Below are 26,648 nucleotides of genomic sequence, written 5' to 3' on the forward strand. Positions count from 1 at the left end.
ACAGATGAATGGATAAAGAAGATGTGGTCCATATATACAATGGAATATTACTCAGCCATCAGAAAGGATGAATACTCAACTTTTACATCAACATGGATGGGAGTGGAGGAGATGATGCTAAGTGAAATAAGTCAAGCAGAGAAAGTCAATTATCATATGGTTTCACTTATTTGTGGAACATAAGGAATAGCATTCAGGACATTAGGAGAAGGAAGGGAAAAATCAGGGGGGGAATTGGAGGGAGAGATGAACCATGAGAGACTATGGACTCTGAGAAACAAACAGGGTTTTGGGGGGGGGGAGGGGGGATTGGTTAGCCTGGTGATGGGTATTAAGGAGGGCACGTACTGCATGGAGCACTGGGTGTTATACGAAAACAATGGATCGTGGATCACCACATCAAAAACCAATGATGTATTGTATGGTGACTAACATAACACAATAAAATTAAAAAAAATAATAATAAATAATTTTATAAATGCATAAAAAAGAGAAGTATTCCATCAATTAAAATAAAATTATAAAAAACATAGAATTTAATCTAAGATAAAGTATGCAATCTTTTATTTAAGACCTTTACCATGGGATGTAAAAGGAGCTTAACTAAATGGACTGGAATACCATAGTCAGGGTACCAGTAAGAAACACAAGGCAGAGTCAAACATAATCTAATCAAAGGACTAGTCAGAGTTGTGCACAGGGTTAAAGGAAGCAACAATGAATGTCAATGTACCCAGGGACTAGCAAAAGTGGGAAGCCATTACCCTTTCTAGACCTGAGGAAAGAGAGACAAGAACTGTTTTCTTAGAGCCTGGTAAGAGATGGAGCTGAGGAAGTCAGGATGTGGTTGTGGAGGAGGGGAAATTCAGCCACTTCCAGAGACATGAGTTGAATAGAGCTGGTAAAATTATCCAGGATGGCAGCTGACTTTTTGGAGGCTGAGATCATAACTCACCGCTGGGTATTGTCCACATTGCAGATGGTCAGCATCATGACTATTCACTATGGCTATTTTGGGGGTAGGATGACATGTTTCATTAATCAATGCCACAGAAGGGTCAATAATAGTGTAGCTAAAATGTTAGGCAACTCCAATTGCTTTCTATGTCAATACATGTATAATTGGTCAAAAATTTAGGATTCTGAATATTTATAATCTTGGGTTTTCAATCACAACTTATGATGCAGATTCTTCTGTAACTGAATTCAGAGAAGTAGTGTAGAGTGGAAATAATGCAGGACTCGGACTTCATGTGCCCTTTTTACAATGGGTATGATAATATCCAGTGTTCATCCCTCAGAGAGGGATTGTGAGAGTACAATAGGCAGCATGTGTGCCGCTGCTTTCTAAAGTGCTATGCAAATGTGTTTTCTAAAGTGCTGCACAAATGTGGGTAGTAATGACCACACATGAATATTCAAACCACGGTCTACTTGTATGTTGTCAATTGCTTTATGAATTGCTGGTATGAATGCATTCCAGGAGATGATGTTTGGTATGTCTACACTCGAGTCACAGATTCTTTTGAGGCTATAAAGAAATGTCGTACATGTCCATGTTACTGGTAGAAGTACGCATTGTGGCACAGTCAAAAGTTTTACTTTGCAACATGTTGCTAATTACTTTTTCATACTAAATCCCTATGTAAAAAAGGCAGTTATGTATCCTCGTATCTGATGACTGTGTTAATAACTCGCTTTAAAAATATCTAGGGGTGCCTGGGTGGCTCGGTTGGTTAAGTGTCTGACTCTTGATTTCAGCTCAGGTCATGATCTCAGGGTCGTGAGATTGAGCCCCTCGTCGAGCTCTGCACTGGGCGTGGAGCCTGCTTAAGATTCTCTCTCCCTCTCTCTCTGCCCCTCCCCCCACTCTCTCTCAAAAAAATAAAATAAAATAAAATATAGAATGATTGCTTTAAACAATAAATAAAAATATCTAAATAGTAAGACGAATAACAAACATAATGTCTTCTTGTCTGCATTAGCAAAATAAAGACAGCACTCAAGCACAATGGGCATAGATGCTGCAGAGACCCTGGACGCAGGTAAATACAGACATAAACTACATCTTAAATTGCCTAAATCAGCCACCATTCATCATAATGGCGATTGGCAAGGTGAACTGATGACAGAATGTTTTCCCCTCCCCAGTGCCTACATTTTTTTGGACTTACCTAAAGTTAAAAAAAAAAAAAAAATCCTGGGAGACAGGCTCACAATAACCACCTTTTTGTTCATTTCACATTTAGGATTTCCATTTTAGATTACACATGGCTTGACAAATTGCACTAATTGCGCTCCTCTCAAATGGACAATCAATAGTTGTCAACGATTCACCAAGCCTAAACTAGCACCATCTATTTCGGTGAGGCTCCGATCAAAATGCCCGGCTTAAGAGCCTTCAATTCCACCTCAAGACTATGTGCTTTTCAAAATGCACAGCATCCATTATGTGACAGGTTGACTGAGGTGGGTAATGAAAACATTCCAGAGAATGGGGAAGCTTCTCTCTGTTTTGAGCGCAGTCGTGAGCTCAGGAAAAGCTTTTAAGTCTCACCATGTCATTTTCATGACTTACAATTTGAGGTTTTCAACAGTCAAACACAGACAAGCATATGTCTGGGTATGGAGCACATATAAGTCTGGCCAAAAGCATCTTTTGATTTGTCATAGCATTGCAATCATTCTTTTGTGCAGCTGACAAACTCTTCTCAAATAGAAACGCAGCATCTTTTAATTGAGTTGGCAGTGGAGACACTCAAATTTCTTTTGTCATCTAAATCACTCTGTTTAGCTAGAACCTTTATTGCTACTTCAGAACATCTGGTGCAATTAAAGGATAGCTGTGTCTCCCCTCATTTGAATGGCAGAGGAAGGTTAATTTTAACAGGCCCCATAGGCAAAAATCTGTTCTGTGCTGGATTTGAGAGAGCTTCATGTTCTAAAGACAGCCTTAAGAACTGATGGAAAACTATATGGATTAGGACCCATCCTTGCAGCTTACATATGCACGTAACTGCAAGTAGACTGACGTGTAATACCAAGACATGTGGTCAAAATCAAGCCAAACCACAGTGAGCGGTTAGACATGTTGGGCTGTGAGGGAACAGAGGTCATGCGGGGTTGGAATATTCATTGGGAACATACACCCCCAAAGGAGGCCAGAAGCATCCATCAGGCCATCGAATGAAGAGGAGAAAAGTGAAGGGGAAGACCATCAGAGACAGATCCTTCCCCATAAATCCTGGAGGATGAGGAGGAAATTTGGCAGCTGAGGAACTTGGAGAGAGGTCCTCGGGCACAGACCCTTGTAGCTGCAGTATTAACTGGATATTGACTGCCGTTGACTGGAATTTGGGGGTCCTGGGGCAGGTACGTCAAATTTCATGGGAGTATTGAGATTTTTTACACACGATTTCCTGTCAAATAAGCATTGATTCTGATAAGCTTGTGCAAAGCATGTCCGCCAAAAGGCTAGCAATACTTTCTGTGCCACATTTGGGGTATTTCGATAGTGATTACAGAGGAGGCATCTGCGATACAAAAGACAGTATTCCACAAAAACCAGTTGCAGGGGGGAGGGATGAAAGAGTACAATAACCTCGGTGTTATGTATGTAAATGTTGACAACTCATGACTAAGTCAGGGCAGCTATAGCCCCAAGCCAATACATGTCCTCAGTACAAACACTGTTCTACTTGCTCTACGCTCAAGAGCTAATAACCTCCTGTAAGAATGCCTCTTAATTGTGTAGCAATGTCAAAGCTTTCAAAGTACCTCCAGATATGATCTCATTCAGTCCTCTCGCAAACTCCCCATTCGTGCTCCAGAGAGATCATTATTCCCATTTTACAGATAAAGCAACTGAGCCTCAAAGAATTTAAATATGTTACTGAAGGTTATCCAGATCGTTAATGAGGGAATGAGGCATTGAAATCAGTTGTCCCAGTGATCAGCCCCTTTAATTGCAGAGAACGTACCGTTGCAAGCTGACAGTCCAACACCTCTCCCAGACAGGGGAAGATGATGGGGCAAGAAGTTTCATGTTTATTATAAACCATTCAGCATTCTAGTCTTTTTCTTCGGGGTTTTATTGATTTGGTAAAATCATCTCTTTTGGAAACAAATGTGGGATGCCATTTTTGGTTGTACACTCCCAAGTTGAGGCAGACAATGACAGGATCACTTTGGGATATGGTTTCTTATGTGTAGCATACAATCTTTATTACCAAATTGCTCTTTAAATTTTCTAAGTGCTGCCAGCCTACAAAATTCCTCTGATATTGGAAATACTAATCTCAGTTATGTGTTTCCACTGATTACTTTGGGACTCCTTTCATATATCTGAAATATAAACCTCTTGACTTTAACTGCAAAATTTTTCTTTTGTTTCACTCTTTGGATCCCAGGAGATAGAATTCTGAACAAGGTTATTTAAAAACAAAATAAACTTTAGAGGTAACCAGCTGACTTCTAGGTAGGTATGTTTTGGGGGAGGGGTTGTAAGAAATATTGGGATTATAGAAATGATTCCATCATCCACTTAACTGTAATAGGGGAGTTGTTTTTCTGCTCGATGGTGAAGTTAAAAGTAACTCATCGAAAGCCTCTGGAGGACATTCTATGAACAAAGGACTAGCAGACCCAACCCTGGTTTCATCCTCAGACAACTCAGAGCCTAAGAGTTCATATGATCACACCAGAAAAGTCTATGTTTTCAAAATAATCAGCCGTTTTAATCGATCTAATACTATTTTAAGCAGCAGGTCAGTAACTTCTTCAATCCAGAGGGAAAGAGGCACTGCCTAGGATGGCACCTGGTAGCCAGCGTGAGGCCTACAAGAAACAATGGAAAACCGTAAGAAGAGAGAGAGAGGAGGGGAGGAAACCAGGAGGGGTGAGGGAAGGCGAGAGACGGGAGAGAAAAGGACACTTAAAGGTGCAGATTAGAAGAAGGAGGGCGCATCCTGGGAGCCTGTTGTTCTCAGCTATCTGCAGGAGTCACTCCCTCAACCTCCTCCAAGCCTTGGCAGGAATGTCCCCTTATCATCGAAGCCTGCCAGGCCCCCGTGAGTGAAAACCACAATATCTGCACTCTCTCCAAACTTGGCATCCCTGTCACTCTCACCCCCTTGTCTCTTTTTTGTTGTCCACAACACTTATCACTTTCCCACAGACGGTGTGTTTTCCTCATTCTTCACATTTACTTTCTGTGACACCCGTCTCCCCGCTAGAGTGAGGGTGAGGATTTCTGTCAGTTTGTTAACTGTGTATACGAGGGGCGCCGAACAACGCCTGGCAGGAAGGGGCTACTCCGCGGGAGAGGAAATAATGTGGTTCCGAGCTTGCTCTTCCGTCTGGAATCACCAACAAAGCGACCCCTTAACATGCAGACTCCTGCCCTTGCATCGCCCGCCGAATCCAATACCGGGAGCGCTACTGTTACCAGGAGCAGCGTTTTCTTAACCAGAACACAACACTCTTGGCAAAGTATCAGCTTCCCTTGATTTACACAGTGGTTGCGTGTAATGGCAACATATATTATATCCACGCAGAAGCACTCAGAGTCCATATGTAAAATGGAATCAGCTTCTAGATTCTGATGATTCTGAGAAGATTATAAAGGTGCAGTAGGGATATTTGACGTCAATCTTTTCCCGTGGCTCTTGTCCACTGAAAGGCGAGTAGCACATCCCCACCATCAGTGAGGGAACCACCCCCCCCCAAAAAACAAAAACAACCAAGTTGTCATATTTGCCGAAGTACACCCTATGGGACGTTACCCTTCCTCCACTGAGAACCACTGACCTAAACTGTCCCCAGCAGGGTCTGCGCCCAGAAACTCAGTAAACGGTCCTTGACACTTCAGCAGAGGATACACAGAGTTGAGCACTGTGATAGTCTGACCTGCCTTAAAAACAGCATAAGGACAGCCGTGACTGCAAAACCAGTGCCTGCTTAAAAACAAGTATGTGGGGCGCCTGGGTGGCTCAGTTGGTTAAGCGACTGCCTTCGGCTCAGGTCATGATCCTGGAGTCCCTGGATCGAGTCCCGCATCGGGCTCCCTGCTCGGCAGGGAGTCTGCTTCTCCCTCTGACCCTCCCCCCTCTCATGTGCTCTCTCTCTCTCTCATTCTCTCTCTGTCTCAAAATAATAAAATAAATAAAAAAATCTTTAAAAAAAAAATAAAAACAAGTATGTAATAAGCAACATTTTCATGAATTTAATCAATGTAGATAAGCAATCATAGGAATTTTGTTCCCAGTCTTACTTTTTTTTTTGCTTCCAAACACTATTTTTCCTGATCTGAATTGACCAGAAAAGTATCTCAAGTGACGACCTCACTTTATCAATAATTTGATTATTTAAAATCAGAGTCATCATTACAAATGCCCAGAAAACAGTACTTTTTCTTATGTAATGATTATATAGCCAGCCTGATACATCACACTTCCTATTTAAGAAAACAAACAAAGAAAAAATGTATCCATATACACACCTCATCATGGGTAGAAATTCACTAAAGGCTTTGTTTTGCACACAGTTAAAAAGTTATGAGCTCTGAGCATTAGCATTGCAGATACATGTACATTGTTTCCAATTTCGTTCTAAGGAGAATGACTTTGTCTGAGGCAGGCACTCCCCTCCACCCTCTCCTCCTGTCCCTGAAGAAAATTTCAAATTTGTTCTGCATTATCATTACCTGATGATGATCAGCTTCCCTCCTATTCTTGAGTTTTAAACTGCATTTTTCAGTGACACACAACATTGAGACATGAGCAATAAATCTGCAGTTATGAACAGCTTGCTTTTATGGAAATATGTCAAACTGAATATATTACAATGATAACTTTCACATCAGCTTGTCACAGCTTACTTTTTTTCATTTTTGGTGCTGACAAATACGCATTCAAATAAAATATCCCATGTGATATTTAATGTAGTTTTAAAAATATTATAACTTCTACAGACAAGTTAAACTAAGCCTTGCAGTGACCTCACAGACAAGAGCTATGAATTTTCTATTTTTTCTGTTAGTGTTGGGCACTGGGCACTGAACGAAGGCTCAGATGACTGGTCCCAGCTTCTCCAATGGGCCTCAGTTCCCTCATCTATAAAACAGATACCCCTAGATGATCTCCAACGTGTTCTACCTATTAGACTTTGAAATATCTGTCAGTGAACAGTTCCAGAAGTCAGGGCATTTCGGGAAGTTGATCTTTAGCTTAGAGTCTTATTATTTGCAAGGACAAAAAAAAAAGAAAAACCCAAATCTAAATATTAGTGGAATGTTCCTTAGGACTGAAAAGTGTGTGGAATTACAGTGCGTTTGATTCTTAGGTCAGAATATATTTGGAATCTGCGTGTCCATCTCCTTTATTCACCCACCTCCTTGCCAGTTTCTCTGCCTCACTCCCTGGGAGCTGTTCTACTTCAGTGCTAAGCTCTGCCCTCTCAGGTCACAACGGATTGACCTTGCTTCGATTTCAGCTTTTTTTTTTTTTTTTTTTTTTTTGGCAGTTTCCAACATCTTTTTTCTTACCTGATTGTAGGGCAGAAGACTTGCAGAGTCATGGTGTTCGCAGATTTCTAATCCTCTGCTTTAGCACTTAGCCAGGGCCTAAATCACGCTTTAGGAATGGGTTCTTTAGGGATTCGATGATAGCAATATTTAATGTTTAATCAAAATGGGTAGGTAATGATCACAAGTTGCAAAGATCACTTAAAAGATGAAGGACAGTGAATTTGTGTATACAAATGCCTTTATCCTCCTTCCCCCCCTTTAATCCATCCTCCTAATGAGCAGGGGATAAGGTTCTATCTCAAACCTTGTTTCTCTATTCTCAAACTTTGTTTCTTCTTTTTCTTTTTTTTTTTTAGGATTTTTATTTATTATTTATTTGAGAGAGAGAGAGAGAGAGAGTGCGCACAAGCAGGGGGAGCTGCAGAGGGAGAGGGAGAAGCAGACTCCCTGCTGGGCAGGGAGCCCCATGCGGGGCTTGATACCAGGACCCTGAGATCATGACCTTGAGCTGAAAGCAGACGCTTAACCGACTGAGCCACCCAGGCGCCCCTCCAAGTATGGTCTTTGGGCCAGCCACATTGGTATGACCTAGAAGGTTATTAAAAATGCAGAATTGCAGGCCCCATCCCAGTTCTACTGAATCAAAATCTGTGTTTTAGCCAGCGCTCAGGTGATTGGTATGCACATTAAAGTTTAAGAAGCTAAAGGGCTAAAACAGGAATCTCTTTGTCACTGCCCAGACTAAAGCCCCTCACAGACCAGTTGCACGGATAACATCCAAAACCTTAGGGCGACTACCTCTCCAATCCCCCTCTTTCCACCACAGGGCCACCTGTGACCCCAGAGAGGGAAATTTGTCCTCCAATTCTCATTTCTTCACCCCCGCCCCTTCATTTATTTTAGGCTAAGCACATGCCTGGGCACATGAGGAATGCTCAGCAGCACCTTGTTTGATGGAACTGAGAACCCAATGGGGCATGTGTAAAGTAAATGCATCTCCAAGTCTATTTGGATGACATCTCTGACATGATAAACTTCCTACTGCTTCTTCAATTGGCACCCAGTGTGTGTGGGGGTGCACATGTTTCTTTTCGCTTATTTCCTTCTTGTGAAAATCAATAAATGGCGTGTGATATCTTTCCTAGAGAACAAATTAACTGAATATTGTTGCGGACTTTATTATGAAGTTAATATTTCAATATTCCGCCCCCCAAAGTGACACTAGAATGAACTAGGGCATCTAAGGGAGACATCAAATTTTACTCACGGAAAAGGAAAATCCAGGCTATTCTTGCTTAATCAAATAAGACAATATATATTCAATATATTCTCAGCTTTGTGGACCAGGCAATTGATTTTATATGTTGGAATCCTTTTTTGCCTAAGATTTTCTTGTATTATTGGCAAGTTAGGATTCCAATTTTACTCATTCAATGATAAACCTCATTAAATGGTGGTAGATGGTATTTAATGTTTCCAATGATACATCCTTACCTTTTGCCCCGTGACTTGCAGAGTCCACCTGTGGCAGGGGTAGTACGCTTTCCTGTCCCACCGCCGCCAGACTTGGTCATAAGACTTGCTTTGGCCAGTGAAATGTGAGCCAAGGTGATGTGTCCCTCTTCAGAGCCAAAACTGTAACAGGCATCTGGAGCTTTTGCCAGCTCTATTTCTTTTTCCTTTGGCAAGAGAACGGCATATCTCAGATGGTGTTTGCTCCTTGCAGCCTGATCCTGGAATGAAAAAACATGTGAAACTGTCAGTTAGCTTGACCTGTATCCAACATGCAAAGAGAGGGAGAAAAAAAATTCCTTTTTTTAAGCCCCTTGAGATTTGAAGTTATTGATTCCCTAAGCAGGGAAGTAGAAAAAGCTAACGTGACTTATTTTATAATCACCATCTAATTTTATTCAATAATATATATTTCTGATTGTGGCAGATAGTATAAAATGGCCACCCATAATCACTTGATATTTACGCCTTGGCACAATTCCTTCCCCTTGAGTGTGCCCAGGACTTGTCATTTGCATCTAAGCAACCGAATATGGGAAATGTGATGAACTGTCCTTCCCACGATTATGTTACTTTGTATAAGATTTGCCATAGAGACTTCCCTTGCTGGTTGGCTATAGTAAGTGATCAATTTGGGGAAGCCCACGTATCAAAGAATGGTGGGCAACTTCTAGAAACTGCAAGCAGCCTCTAGTAGCTGAAGGTGGTCTCTAGTTGTTAAGGGCCTTCCAGCCAACAGTCTGTAAAAAGCCAGGCCAGTCAGTACTACAGATGTAAGGAAATTAATTCTTCATACAACATAGGCATGGGATGTGCTCGGAAGCAGATTCTTCCCCATTTGTGCCTCTAGATAAGAATGCCACTGACCTGACACCTTGATTACAACCTTGTGAGACCCGAGCAGAAGAGCTAGCTAAGCCAGGCCTGGACTCCTCACCCTTCCAAATGGTGATATAATAAATGCCCTTATTTAAGCTACTGACTTTGTGGCAATTTGTTACACAACCATAGAAAATTAATGCACCAAATATAGAAGTAGTATCTGTTGAAAATTCAGAAAAGTTTAAGTAAGAAAATAAATAATTCTGCTATGCTAAAAATACCCATTATTTTTATCATTTTAGTACAACTTCTCTAAGTCTTCCCTATACATACTCTCTATCTATTCTAGTCTATCTTAGAAAGTGCCTTTGCAAGTTTGCATCCTGTTTTTCTCACTGATGATCATAGAATAAGCTTTCTAACCCTAGGAGGTGAGTTCCTTGAGAGCGGGCACTGGAGTAGTGCCTGACGCATGATAGCATCTAAACGCATATTTGTTGAATGGATGGATGAATGACTTGATGTTTTACATCTGTAATAGTTCATAAACTTTCTTCTAGTGGTCACATAAAATCCCATAAATGGAGTGACTATAATCTACCTAACCGTTCCTCTGTTTTCGATTTGTAGTTGACACTGACAAATATATATTTTTAAATTATTCTATTATGCATACCTTCTTCTAAGCCAAACATGTTTTTCTCCCCTCTCCCTGCATTCCACCCAATACTGCAAAATAGGAGCATGCCATGCATATCCGGGAAGAGGACAACACAATGTTGAGACAGCATCCCCCATTGCTAATATATAAAAATGAGAGACTGTCCCAGTTGGGAGAGACCTGAAAGTGAAGGTCACACAGCCAGTGAGCAGAGGAGTTCAGGTCCTTATTATTTTCCATCTGGACTATTTCAAAAGGCTCATAATGTACATCTTGTTTCTTTAATACAATCCTGGCCTTATTGTTAGATTAATCTTCCTATTATACAGATGGAATCATGCCTATCTCCTTCCTGTAAAATCCAATAATGGATACCCAGTGCCTATAAAATAATGGCCAAGCTCCTAAGAAGTCATATAGGGCCCTCCCCCGTATCACCTCATCTGTACTTTCAGCATTGTTTTCCCTAAGTTCTTCTGTATTTATTTATGACGTGCCAGTCTACCACCCCTGAACATACGATATGTTAATGGATTCTTATACTCTATTCTCCTGTTGTTGTTTCTTTGACCCGGGCTGTCTTTGCCATCATTCTCTAGCTATCAGAATGATTAATATCCTTCAAAGCTATGATGTCATGCCATTTCATGACATTTTCCCTGAGAATCCTAGTCAGAATGAAGAATTCCCGCTTCTGTAATTCCATCCTGTCTTGTATTACAAGATCTATGATGAGCTCTTCCATTTGATGGATTTCCCTGTGAAAGCAAACACTTGATTAAACAAAACTGAGAAAAAAAACCCTACTTTCATGAAGCTTACATTCCAGGAAGGGAAGAAAGACATGAACAACTACACAAACAGCTTGGGGATAGATTCTCAGAAGATAAACTAAATCAAGGTAAAGGGATGATGAGTAACCAGTGTATGTGTGCTATTTTTATAGTCTGATCAAGGTAGGCATCTCTGATAACATGACACTTGAGCAGAAACGAAAGGAAGTGAGGGGGTGAGCCATGTCAATATCTAGAAGAACATTCTTGAATTTTGAGTGTAGAAGTGAAAGTATCTGACTCATGTTATTACAGGATTATTCTGGCTACTTTGTTGAGAATAGATGGTAGAAGGTCAAGGGCAGAAGCAGGGGGACCAGTTAGAGAGCCATTACAGGAATCTGGGTAAGAGGTGATAGTGAGTCACACTAGGGAGGTAGTGGCGGAAGTGGGATGAAGTAGTTTCTGAATACATTTTGAAGAGAGAGACACTCAACTAACTATAAGCTACCCATTAGAATGTCAGCTCCATGAGAGCTGAAAAATTTGTCCTTTTTAGTACAGCCTTATCTCCAGGAAGTAAAACAGTGCCTGGCACTTAGTAAGTACTCAATAAATATATGTTCATTGAATGAAGAGCCTAAATGATACGCTAATAGATTAAATATGAATTTTCTGTGAATGTGAAGAGTAAAATATAGCTCTCATTATTAACTAGAGCAAGTAGAATAAAGCTGCCATTTACAGAGATGAGAAACTGAAGTTATTGCCTGCCTTGGCGGGGGGTGTTGGAAATTAGAATTTCTGCCTTATACATGTGAAATTTGAAGTGTCTATTAGAAGTTAAAATGGAGTATCAAGGAGACAGACATATTTCAGGGGAGAGGTCTATGCTGAAGGTATATATCAAGGAGTTGTCAGCAGCATCTAGATGACATTTAAAGTCATAGAATTGGATTAGCTCATGTAGGGATTATATACAAATTGAAAAAAAAAATAAAGAAATCTGAGGACCGAGCCCTGGCATCCCAATATTAAGAGGTTGGGGAGAAGAGGATTCAGAAAAGGAGACAGAAGGCACGGCCAGTGAGGTAGGAAGGGGACCACAAGAGGGGTCTTGGGAGCCAAAGAAAGAAAGCGTAAGAAGGAAGAGAAAGTGAGATGAAGACCAAGAATTGGAAGTCAGTGAGTATTGATAACTGAAGGAGTTTTGTAAAAGGCAGCAGAGAAATGGGGATAAACATATTAAGATTTATTTTATTTTTATTAAAATTTTCTTATTTGGGGTGGGCAGGGCAGAGGGAGAGGGAGAGAGAGAGAGAGAGAATCTCATGCAGACTCCCTGCTAAGCACAGAGCCCGATGGGGAACTCGATCTCATGGCCCTGAGATCACGACCTGAGCCAAAGCCAAGAGTCAGATGCTTAATCAACTGAGCCACCCAGATGCCCCTAAGATTTGTAAGACTCCAATTTGAAAATGCTTGGTTAAATCTCAAGTATTAATTAGTAATACTATATGGAGCAGGGGCGCCTGGGTGGCTCAGTTGGTTAAGCAGCTGCCTTCGGCTCAGGTCATGATCCTGGAGTCCCTGGATCGAGTCCCGCATCGGGCTCCCTGCTCGGCAGGGGGTCTGTTTCTCCCTCTGACCCTCCCCCCTCTCTCTCATTCTCTCTCTCTCAAATAAATAAATAAAATCTTTAAAAAAAAAAAATACTATATGGAGCAATACTATATGGAGCAATTCTCAAAATCAATTTACATGGATATTAAATGTTCTACTAACAACTAGACACCATACTATTATTTCCAAATTAGCTCAAAATAAGTTTCGCTTGGTCCTCTACTTATCAAGCTATTGTGGTTTTCTGTATAAAGACTTGCCTCCTCAGGCAGATTGCGTGCTCCTTAAGGGGAGGAACTGAGTTTGATTCATGTACCGTCCCACAGCCTAGTACAAGACTAGGTAGAGAATAAATCTGCAAAAATGATTTATTGGGTAAATAACTGAATGATGAAATGAATCTTAATATGAATATAAAAGAAATGCAAAAGACTAAAGATTAGGTAGGCACTTTGATATTTTTTCTAAGTTATAAAGTAAGCTTATTTCCCGTGGTGGTTGGACATGCCTGTTGGCATCTTAGACAGCCTGCCAATACAACCAAGTTATGCTTGTGAGGTTTCTATTTGTAATAGTCTCAGATGCACACGCAACCCACAGTGCCACCCCAAATCAATGAAGTCTGCCACAACAAAAATTACTCTGCCCTTTCTTTGTGTAACACAAGGCGAGTTCAAATAACCTTTAAGGAAATATGCTATTACATCAAGAAATAATGTCAAACTTCTCCCCAAAACATCACCCAGGTGCCACTGCCATTACCACCGGCCTCTCTTCAAGGAGGTGAACACTAGGAAAAATGGAGCAGTCAGGATATTGCCTGTGATTAGGACAAGATTGCTACAGTGATTGTTGCTAACCCCGACATCTCTTCCGTATGACTCATGCAATCTTGGCACTAAAGGAAATAGAGCCCAATAAACAACAGAAACCTACTTTTTATGAAAAAGAGAGAACTTGGTGGATAATAATTATCAGGAATAATTTGAGACACTTTTATTGCTTTTATACTAAATGACTGATACCACCTGGAACATCCGTAACCTCTCTCTTGGCTCACGGCTGTATGGTAAATCGCTGCTTCATTTGCCATAAACGCCTATAAATTAATTTAGCCCTTATACTGCTGGGCAAATTCCATATTCTTTCTCTACAAATGCAGGGAAAGCAGCTAATTCCTTTCAATCTAAGAAAGAAAAACTTATCATTGTACTGTATGTGTCATTTTCAGAAAGGCTCTAAACCCTAACCACTTGTCCCTTGTTTGCCGATCGAGCCTCAGTTATCTTCCCTGAGGGACAAAAGCAGCAGTGGAAAATCCATATTTTCTCTTAAGCTTTGGAAATGCTTTCTGTGATCATAGCAGTAGATATCACTTCACAATTCTATTTTGTTTATGCTCCTTTTCAAATGTCTTTGTGTCTCCCGAGTGTGCCAGCTGGGAAGGCCAGCAGACTTGATTGCAGCAAGGATTAAAAACGAACTCAATTTGCTTCAAGAAAGATGGGAAGGGGGAGTGCTTAGGAGGATACAGGAAGCAAAATGACCTGTGAATTGGTGAAGTGGGGTGATGGAAATGTGGAGGTCCCCTGTACTATTCTCTTTACACCTTTTTTTTTTTACACTTTTATGCATTCAAAACTTTCCATACTAGTCACATCCTTTCAAAGCACGAATCACCCACAGTCTCCAGTACATCAAAGCATGATATTTGTTGAGCATTTAAAGTGTCTCAGACCATATTCTGCGCACTGAGGAAAAGATAAATAAGCCACTGTACCAGTCTGGAAAGAGCTAATAACTTAGTGGATTTAATTAAAACAATAATAATTTATAAAATATTGACTGATTACTTGTGTGCCAGGACAGACTATTATATTATCTCATTTAAACCTCTCTCTGACTGTTATCCCAATAACGGAGGCTCAGAAAAGTTAACTGACTTGAATAATGCCACACGAATTGAAAGTGACTGAGCGTGGATTCAAGCCTGGGTCTGCTAAATTCCCAAACACTAAGATATATACCGAATCCACAGTTACTGCATCACTAGAAGAAATCTTTGTCAAGGAAGCATATCTTTGTGTAACAAAAGAGCCCTCCTGGTTTTTCTGGTCCAAAGCCACAAAAAGTAACATTGTTGACCAACAGAGAAAGCATTCCAGTTCTCTAATAGCCTTACAGACATTAAGCTCAAACATATCATGTAGATGAGGCATTGTCTATAGGATGCAATGGAAGCCAATGATCTTTGATTCAGCAAACAATTTATGTGTGTCATGTGCCTCAAACAAGTAAATCAGGCTTGTACATCTGAAATAAAAAAGATGAAATTCATTAATAATACCATTATCAATCATAATATTTTTCTGATGCTTTTATTTTTATTGAGACTGAAAACACATCTTGGCCCATTTTAATTTATAGTTACTTTCTGAAAATATCTCATTTATGGACAGCAGGTCTCCTTGTTTCAAAGTCTGTTTGATTTTGAACTTGAAGTGAACAGTAAGAGACAATTCACTTCCAGAGAATGTTCTGTTCAAACTAATTCCAAGCATAATTTTAGCAAAGCAATAAAATCATATGAGTTTTTTCCAGCCTCAAGTACAATTAGAGGCACTATTTTAAAAAGGCTTTAATTCTTCTTTTGAAAATACTGGATCCAATTTTTTAAAAAAAATCAACAAACAAAGCTTTGCAATTGTTACTTGCTCAAAGTGTAGTAATATAAATAGCAACACTGCTTTGGTTAAATGTTTCCTAATCATCCCGCTTTGTGCAATTAAAAAAAAGAATTCATACACTCACACACTCACCCGTTACAATAATTTAATATGTTGCAAAGAAGGTCTATCAGTTTAGAGATAAAACACCTATTTCTTAAAAAAAAAAAAAAGAATGAAAATAAAGATAACTGAAGGAGAAAGGAGGAAAAGGTAATTTAAAACTAGTCTCATACTTCTTTTACTTGAACAAAACACAATCCTGGTTTGAATACAAATGTGATATTTGGCCCAAAATAAACCATGTAAGAACCGAAAGGCAGAGATATCATTTGTCCATCTATGGTGAAAAGAATTTAGGACATATTGAAATTTTCGAGTTGGTAAACAGTCATGATGTATTCAATATTAGAAATCTTAAGTGAACAATTCAATAAATAGCTTACAACTTTATACAATCTGGTGATGTGCTGAAAAACAGTTCTCTTAAAAAAAAAAAGCCTCAATATGTAGCATTTGCTGATTTCCATGGTGAAAAGACTGCCACCGATGGCCTACTCCAAGCTACTGACATGATAACATTGAAAGCAGAGGTGGGAAAGGAGGCACATACAGTAGTCTCCCCTTATTCACGGGGGATTCGTTCCAAGACTCTCCCCAGCCCAGTGGATGCCTGAGACTGCACATAGTACCGAACCCTATATAGACTCTGGTTTTTCCTATACATACATACCTATGATAAAGTTTAATTTATAAATTAGGCACGGGAAGAGATTAACAACAATAACTAATAATAAAATAGAATGATTATGACAAGATACTGCATTAGAAGTTACAAAATATCTCTCAAAATATCTTACTGTAGCGTACTCACCCTTCTTCTTCTGATGGCGTCAGATGATAAAATGTCTCCCTGACGAGAACCCAGGAGGTGAATGACGTAGGCATCGCGACGCAGCCTCAGGCTGTCGACCTTCTGACACTGCATCAGAAGAAGGATCATCTGCTTCCGGAGCATCACTGACCGTGGGGAAACTGAAAGGGTGGAAAGCAAAACTGTGGATAAGGGGGAGCCACTGTAATTGGTTTTCTATAGCTAATAAGAGCCAACACCAGCACACCCTTATATACACCCATGTAACCAAATACTAATGAACCCATAAAATATGTCTATCATCCTAGAAAGTTTCCTAATGCCCACTCTAGCCAAATCACCCCCGTCTCTCTATATTTCCATATATAATCCCTGTTCTGATTTCTATAACTATAGGTTAGTGTTCCCTGTTTTTGAAGTACATAAGAACATCTTCACACTATATACACTCTATTGTCAACGTCTATACTCAAGATATTTTCAAAATTTATCCAGCCATTGTACATATCAGTAGCTACCTCTTTCTACATTGCTGAATGTTATTTCATTTCATTATCTGAATATGCAGCAATTTGTTCATCCAATTTCCTGTTGATAGACATTTGTTTATTTTCCAATTTTTTTTCAACTTTGGAATATTATGAATAAAGCTTCTAGAAATCATACTTATAAAAGTCTCTTTCTGAACAGATATTTTCATGAAGAATTCCAGGATCCTGTATAAAGTGCACGTTTAACTTTGCGAGAAAATGCCAGTTTCCCCAAGTGACTCTAACATTCTGCATTCCCACCAGCAATGTAGGAAACATGTGGATGCTTCATATCCTTGCCAGCATTCAGAGTTGTCAGTCTTTTTAAATTTTAGCCATTCTAGTGGGTGTGAAGTGGTATTTCATTACATTTTGAATTTGCATTCCCTGATGACTAATGATGTTGAGCAACTTTTCATGAACTTATTGCCAATTTATATATCATTTTTAGTGAAGTGTGTCTTCAAGTATTCTGTCTTTTTTCAATGTAGAGTTGTGTGTCTTTTCTTATTTAAGTGAGGAATACTTTATATGTTAGAGTTGTGAATACTTTATTAGGTACATATTTTAAAAACATCTCCTCCCACTCTGCAGATTAACTTTTCTTTTTCTTAATTATGACTTTTGATAAAGAGAAGTTCTTAATTTAATGGAGTTCATTTTATTATTACTTTTTCTTTTATGGAAAATGTTTGTGTATTCTAGAAATCTTTGCCTAACTCATGAAGATGCATTCCTATGTATTTACCACAAACTATAGTTTTAGTTCTTATAATTAAGTCCATGATTAATCTCAAATTAATTTTTGTCTAAGGTGAAATGTATAGTTTAAAGTCCCCCCGCCCACACACACATGAATATATAGTTTCTCTAGCACCAACTGTTGAAAATACTTTACTTTTCTAACCAAAGTGCCTGGGAAATTTTGACAAAATCAATTCACCATATGAATAAGAGTATATTTCTGTACTCTATTCTTGTTTTACATCCATAGGACAATGCCATCCTGTCTTAATTACTTATAATTTTATGGTAAGCATTGAAGTCAGGAGTGTGAATTTTCAAACTTTCTTCTTGAAATTGTTCTCATTACTCTAGATCCATTGCATTTCTACATACATTTTAAAATTATTTTTCCAATTGGAACTGAAATCTTGCTGGGCTTTTGATTAAGATGGTGAAAGATATATAGATCAATGTGAGGATAACTGGCACCTTACCAATACTGAATCTTCCAAAACTTGAACAGGTCTTGACTCTCCCTTTTTTTGATTCTTCTCTTTCTCAGCAATGGTTCATGGTTTTCAAGCTAGGGTCTTTGATGCCTTCTACTAGGTTTAGTCCTAAGTACTTTATCTTTTTTTATTTGATGCTATTGTAAATGCTAGTTGTTGTAGTTTTTCAACTGTCTTCTGCTGGAATAAAAAATACGAATATTTGTGCATTGCACTCATATCCTGAAAATGTAATATATTCCATTGTTAGTTCTAATTTTTTGTAGATTTCTTAAGATTTTATAGGCCACCAATAATTTTATCTATAAATAAAGGCAATTTTATTTCTTCCTTTTCAATCTGCACTCCTTAGCATTCTGTTTCTTGGTATATTGCATTGGCTAGGATATCCGGCAAAATGTTGAACAAAATTGGTGAGAGCATTTTTGTCTTGTCCTTGGTCTCAGGGGGAAAGCGTTAAACACTAGCCATTAAGTGTGAAGTTAGCACTAGAATTTCTGTAAATGCCTTTTATCAGGAAAAATAAGTCCCTTTATGTTCATAGTTTGAGTTTTTATCGCAGCTTGTTGAATTTTTTCAAATTTTTTTCTCCATCTTTTAAGATAATATCGTTTTTCTCCTTTGTTCTGTTAATGTGGGCAATTACAATGATTGCTCTTCCAATATTGAATCAAAATTGTATTCATGGGACAAATCTCACTGGGACATGAAAAATTATCATTTTAAGTTTGATAGCATTTTATTAAGGATTTTTGCTTCTATGTTCATGAGAGATAGTGGTCTGTAATTTTCTTTTCCTGACATGTCTATCAGATTTGGGTACCAGGATTATGTTGTCCTCATAAAATAAGTTAAGATGTATTAACTATTCTATCTTCAGAAATATTTTGCGTAAGACTGGTATTACTTCTATATTCTGTGTCTCATAATATTCACTATTAAAACCATCTGGACCTGGAGTTGTTTTTTCTGAGAAGATTTTTAATAACGAATTCAATCTCTCTATTAGATACAGCATTATTGGAATTTCTCTTTCATCTTGAGTCAGTTCTGGTAAATTGTGTTTTCCAAGGACTTTGTTCATTTCACATAATTGCTAAATTTATTCGTGTAAAGTTGTGCATAAAATCCCCTTACCATCAGTTTAATGTATATAGAATTGATAGTGATGCTCACTCCTTCATTCCTGATATTTGTAATTAGTGTTTTCTCTCTACCATTGTTGTCCAATATTGCTAGGGGGTTAAGTATTTTGTTAATTTTTTTCAAAGAACCAAGTGTGCATTTATTTTATCTACTTTTAGTTTGCTATTTCTTTGATTTATGCTTAGTAATTTACTTCTTTTTATATACTTTGGTTTTGACTTGCTTTTCTTTCTCTACTGTCTTAATGTGAAAGTTTAAATCAATGATTTAAAATCTCTTCCTATTCTAGTGTAAGCATTTAATGCAGTGGTTTTCTTTTTCTTTCTTTTTTAATTTAAATTCAATTAGCCAACATATAGTACATCATTAATTTCAGACGTAGTGTTCAATAATTAGTCAGTTGCATATAACACCCAGTGGTTTTCAACTGGGTGTTGACTTTGCCCCTGAGGGAAATTTGGCAATGTCTAGAGACATTTTTGGTTGCTGCACCTGGAGTCTTCTCTATCAAGTTAGCAAGGAGAAGCTCTTGCTCCAGGCTGCTAAGATGGACTCTTCTATAATATAATCATGAGATTGATATTCCATCACCTTTACCAGATTGTATTGGTTAGAATCAATTCATAATCCCACCCACAGTCAAGTGGAGGGGATTATAAAGGGCATGGCCATCAGTAGGTGAAAATCATAAGGAGCTACCCTATGCTCTGTCTGGTACAGTTGACATTCAATCTACCAATTTGCTATTTGTTTTCCATTTTCCTATGTGTGTGTGTGTGTGTGTGTGTGTGTGTATTCCTATGTTCCTATGTTTATATGCATCTATATATTTAACTAGGCCCAATGCTATTCCAATCTGATCCCATTCCCCTTGTGTCTGAAGAAGATTCTTCAATATTTCTTGTAGTACAGGTCTTCTCGTGATAGATTCTTTCAAATTTTAGTTTTCTTAAAATGTATTCTTGACCCTCATTTTCCAAAGCTATTTTCACTGGATATGGAATTGTGGGTTGGATTTTTTTTCTCTTGGCACTTTAAACATTTGCAATTTTCTTAGGGCCTCCATTATTTCTGATGAAAATGCAGCTGATATTCACACTATTGTTCCCCTGTATGTAGTTTGCCACTTTTCTCTGGCTGCTTTGAAAATTTTCTACTTATCATTCATGTTACACAGTTTAACAAAGATGTGCCTAAGTGTAGTTTTCTTTGTATTTATCCAGCTTGTATTCACTGAATTTCTTACATATGTAGTTTGATGTTTATCAACCAATATGGGAAAGTTTCAGCCATTAATTTTTTCAGACATTTTTTCCCTGATCTATTCTCTCTCTCCCCTCTCTCTCCCTATACATATGCTAGATGATTATTATCTCACAAATCACTGAAGTTTTCTTTGTTTTGTTTTTCAATTTTTTCTCTGTTCTTTAGATTCTTAAATTTTTATTGATTTCTCTTCCTTTCCACAGACCCTTTCTTCTGTCATCTTCATTCTGTTGTTAAGCCTATGCAGTGCTTTATTTTTATTTCACATATTCAACTTTTCAGTTCTTGAATTTCCATTTATTCTTTTTTTTTATAGTTCTCATTTCCCTACTGAGATTCCCCATGCATTTTTTCATTATGCCCATCTTTTTCTTTAAGCACTTGGACATATTTATAATAGGTGTTTTATTTTTCTTAAAGTTTTTATTTACATTCCAGTATAGTTAGCATACAGTGTAGTATTAGTTTCAGGTGTACAATATAGTGATTCAACACTTACATACATCATCCGGAGCTCACCACGAGTGCACTCCTTAATCCCCATCATCTATTTCATCCATCCCCACACCTGCCTCCCCTCTGGTAACCATCAGTTTGTTCTCTATAGTTAAGAGTCTGTTTCTCGCTTTGCCTCTCTCTCTTTTTTTTTTCCCCTATACTCATTTGTTTTCCTTAAATTCCACATATGAGTGAAATCATATGGTATTTACCTTTCTCTGACTTACTTATTTCACTTAGCATTATACTCTCTAGTTCCATCCATGTCATTGCAAATGGCAAGATTTCATTCTTTTTGATGGTTGAGTAATATTCCATTTTGTGTGTGTGTGTGTGTGTGTGTGTGTGTGTGTGTATCATGTCTTCTTTATCCATTCATCTATTGATGGGACACTTGGGCTGCTTCCATATCTTGGCTAGTGTAAACAATGCTGCCATAAACATAAGGTTGCACGTATCCCTTTGAATTAGTGTTTTTGTATTTTTTGGGTAAATACCCAGTAGTACGATTGCTGGATCGTAGGGTAGCTCTATTTTTAACTTTTTGAGGACCCTCCATACTGTTTTCCACAGTGGCTGCACCAGTTTGCATTCCCACCAACAGTGCAAGAAGGTTCCTTTTTCTCCACATCCTCACCAATACCTGTTGTTTCTTGTGTTGTTGATTTCAGCCATTCTGACAGGTGTGAGGTGGTAAGTCACTGTGGTTTTGATTTGCATCTCCCTGATGATCAGAGATGTTGACCATACTTTTATGTGTCTGTTGGCCATCTGGATGTCATGTCTTCTTTGGAAAAATGTCTATTCATGTCTTCTGCCCATTCTTTAATTGGATTATTTGTTTTTTTGGGGTGTTGGGTTTTATAAGTTCTTTATATCTTTTGGATACTAACCCTTTATCAGATATGTCATCTGCAAATATCTTCTCCCATTCTGTAAGTTACCTTTTAGTTTTGTTGGTTGTTTCCTTTGCTGTGCAGAAGCTTTTTATTTTGATGTAGTCCAAATAGTTTATTTTTACTGTTTCCCTTGCTTCAGGAGACATATCTACTAAGAAGTTGCTATAGCTGATGCCAAAGAGGATACTGCCTGGGCTCTCCTCTAGGATTTTAATGGTTTCAGGTCTCACATTTAGGTCTTTCATCCATTTTGATTTTATTTTTGTGTACAGTGTAAGTAAGTGGTCCAGTTTCATTCTTTTGCCTGTTGCTGTCCAGTTATCCCCACACCATTTGTTGAAGAGACTTTTTCCCATCAGATATTCTTTCCTGCATTATAGATTAATTGACTATATAGTAATGTTTTTCTCTGGGTTTTCTATTCTGTTCCATTGATATATGTGTCTTTTTTGCAGTACCATACTGTTTTGATCACTATAGATTTGTAGCATAATTTGAAGTCCAGAACTGTGATGCTTCCAGCTTTGCTTTTCTTTTTCAAGGTTGCTTTGGTTATTTGGGGTCTTTTGTGGTTCCATACAGGTTTTAGGATTGTTTGTTCTAGTTCTGTGAAAAATGCTGTTGGTCTTTTGGTGGGGATTGCATTAAATCTGTAGATTTCTTTGGGTAGTATAGACAGTTTAACAATAATTGGTCTTCTGATTCATGAGCATGGAATGTGTTTCCATTTCTTTGTGTCCTTATAATTGGTGTTTTAAAGTATCCATCTTACAAGCTACCATGGGAAATGTTTCAATTGACTGCTCCCCCCCATAATGGGTCACATTTTCTTACCTTGTTTCATGTCTAGTTATTTTCTCTTCTATGTTTTTACTGCAATAAAATACATATAACATAAAATTCACCATTTTAACCATTTTAGAGAGTACAATTCAGTGGCATTTAGTACATTCACAGTGTTGGCTTCTTTTATCTTCAGGTCAGCAACTGTGCATTGAACCCCGTTGTGCTTTGAATCTTTCTGACTTCCCCTTTTATCACCATTCAGAGAAAAACACTCACTTTTAAGCATCCATGTGATTAGATCAGATCCACTGAGGTGATATCCCTATTTGAAAGTCAACTGTGCCATATAACACAGTACAGTAAAACCTCATCATATGCACAGATTACATTAGGGTGGAGGGCCATTTTAGAAATCCTGCCTACCATACCATTTATTGATAATCTATTGTGTACTTGGCACCTTAAATGTTAAACTTTAATTCATGACAATCCTAAAGATATCTACTACAATTCTTACCTAATATGTGAGAAGAAAATGAGGCATACAGATTAAAAGTACTTGTCTTTATTTACCATATGTTAGAGCTGTGTTTCAACTCTGGTCTGGATGACTCCAATGCACATGCCAGGAATAACCATAGTGTCTTGTTTCCCAACATTTAGGTGGTGATGTGTCAGGAGCCAATTCTAGGTAATTGTATGGTAGCATTTTATAGAGGATAAAATGTGCAAAGATCACCAAAGTTAAGATTTATTAAGCAAAAAATTACTATGAAAATCTAAGCAACTCGATTAATGCTTCATTTTGCTAATTTTTAAGTGCACTTGGTTGTTATTAACTTGAATGATATTTCAATTGATTTAGCATAGTAATAAAGTCTTAGGATTTATATAATTTTTCATCAAAAGTAGTTTTTTAATGAAACTATACTAGAAAGTAGACAAAGAGGAGATTAGAGTTTTAGGGTGCAGGTAGAGAGAATTCTTGCCTTGTGGTTCTGGGCAGTGAGAATAACCTAGGATATGAATGCCCAGCACAACTGACCACTTTCCATTGAGTTCAATGTATAGGTGAATGTGATGATGTTCTTAAATCAGGGTGGATAGAGTGTAAATTTATATTTGCAAATGACTTCATTTTTCAAAATGTGGGTTAATTAGCATATAAAGCAAGCTGTTTTTATAATTGGCCTGCTCAATTTATATTTATAGTAACCACGAAGACTAAAAGAAAATAAAGGAAGCCTAAATGACTTATCCAGGAGATAAAATCAAATTTCCCACGAAGATTACAACTGAGCAGTTCTAAAAGAAACAGTTCCTTTAAGAAAAAGCAGGCATTACTTGGGAAAATGTCGGGAGCAGAAAAAGTGAATGTACCAGGACTTCCAGTTTCAGTTCTGACATGTAAAGTGTTTGAAAGTTGTCACTCCTGTTCTTAGAGTGAGAAAAAGCTGGATAAACGTAAAATCAATGACTTTCAGAGAAAAATCAGAGAATTGAGGTCTCAAGACGAGATGTCACTGTGACGTTTAGAAAGACAGGAATATCCAGAGAGAGACAGGACCCAAGATTTCCTTGCCTGCAGAAAAAGCCACTGAAATCCATAAGCTGTAAACACATTTAAATGGTAGTTTTGAAGAATTGCTGGAAGCTGAGTGAGGACTAGAATGAGAGTGAAAAATTTCTGGGGGCCACCATCTTAGGCGGTACCCTCATGCTTCATGGGCTTTTGCTACAGGAACTCCACCAATTTCTCATGATAAGGATCTGAAGAAGAGCCCCTCTTGGCTCTGGCTTGGAGAGAGGAAGAGTAATCACTGTGAAATATGCCCATAGTCTTTTCCATAACAAAAGACACCTCTCCTGGAGAAATCACTTCACCAGAGCTTCATCCTAGAGGGAGAAGATAATTCCTCCCATGCCAGCTTCTTCCAATCTTCCTACCTCACTGAAGGGAACAAAGAAACACCATTAGAGGGGTCAGAATTTCAAGGAAATACCTGGGAATGCTGCAGCCAGGGAATGGAGAAGAAAACAGGGAGACAAAGAACCTATTCGCCTGGAGAAATACTTGTAAAGGTCACAGCCCAGAGACACAGGCCATTTGTCTCTGGGGGCTCCAGTATAACAGCAGTAGATGGCAGCTGAAAGAGCTGCAAGACACAGACTCTCTCTGAGGAGGAGTAGTTAGGGAAGCCCGAAGTCAAGAGGGGAGATCAAAATAAGCACACTGGAGGACACTGAAGTCTCTGCCAATCATCGCGATAGCAGACACTAAACAGAGGCAAACTCCTAGCTAGACACATCTAAAAGTTCACACAAAAGGCCCATTTATTTCAATCTTTATTGCCCAATGTATCATGTTCAACACTTAACTGAAACTTGCAACGCATGCCTAAAAGGAAAAAAATAATCATAAAAACACAGTCTGAAGGAACAAAACAATCATCAGAGCCAGATATGGCATGAATTTTGTTATTATCAGATGGCGAATTTTCAGTAACTATAATTAATATATTAAGGCCTCTAATGAAAAAGGAGGACAACGTGCAAGAACAGATGAGTAAGGCAAGCAGAGAAATGGGAACTCTAAGAATCAAAAGGAAATGCTAAAAATAATAATAAAAAAAACTGTAGTAAGAATAAGAAATGCCTCTGATTGGCTCATCAATAGACTTGACATGGCCAAGGGAAGAAGCGGTGAGTTTAAAGATAGGTCAATAGAAACTTCCCAAACTGTAATGCAAAGCAGAAAAAAATAATGGAAAAACAGAACAGAACATCTAAGAACTGTGGGATCATCCCAAAAGGTGTAAAATATGTATAAATGGAACACCAGAAGGGGAATAAAGAGGATAGGACAGAAAAAAATATTTGAAGTAAAACTGGATGAACATTTTGCATAATTAATTATAGGCACTAAACCACAGATCCAGGAAGCTCAGATCAGTCAGGAAAAATACATAACAAATAAGCCAATAAATTTTTAAAAAAACTATAACGAGCCATATCACATTCAAATTAGAGAAAACCAAAGACAAAGAAAAAATCCCGAAAGAAAATATTGGCAGAAAGAATCCCATAGCACTTTAGAAGGATAATACTGTTAAGAACATGCATGTTACCTCCAAACATCCATGGGAAGCTTCAATGTTAGGAAATTTATATACATAATTTACTATACTAATTTAGGGAATTTATATACATAATTTACTATACTAATAAGTCAAAGAAGTAAAAACAAATAACAAAATCAGGCACTTAATAAAATTTAGAAAACATTTTTATATAAGCTCTTAATAAAATTGGAATCAATGGATACTTTGCTAGAGGAATGATAATTTAAAAAAACTATCTAATGCAAATCAGAACACCACCCCCATTTGTGGTGGAAGAGAAATACTAGAATAATGGCTCTCAAAACTTAGTATTTATAAGAATCAGATGAAACACTTAATGAAAGAAGGATTTTAGGCCACATTCCTAGTATTTGAGGGTACTCCATACGGAGGAGGCACCCAGGAATCTGCATTTTTTACAACTCCAGGTGATACTGATATAGATGGTCTATGGATTGCACTTTAAGGCTCTACATTAGCTGCACTGATTTAAGTAATTATTAAGAGAAGGAATATTGTTTGTGCCAAAAAGGAGGATCTCTGAAATCAGATCGTCTCATTAGAATTCTTAGAAGATTGTTCTGAGGATTGACTAAACTAATCCAGTAAAGCACTTAGGATAGTTTCTTGCAGGGGCACCTGGGTGGTGC

Source organism: Phoca vitulina, unplaced genomic scaffold (genome assembly GCF_004348235.1).
Source record: "Phoca vitulina isolate PV1807 unplaced genomic scaffold, GSC_HSeal_1.0 scaffold39, whole genome shotgun sequence".
Classification (NCBI taxonomy): domain Eukaryota; kingdom Metazoa; phylum Chordata; class Mammalia; order Carnivora; family Phocidae; genus Phoca; species Phoca vitulina.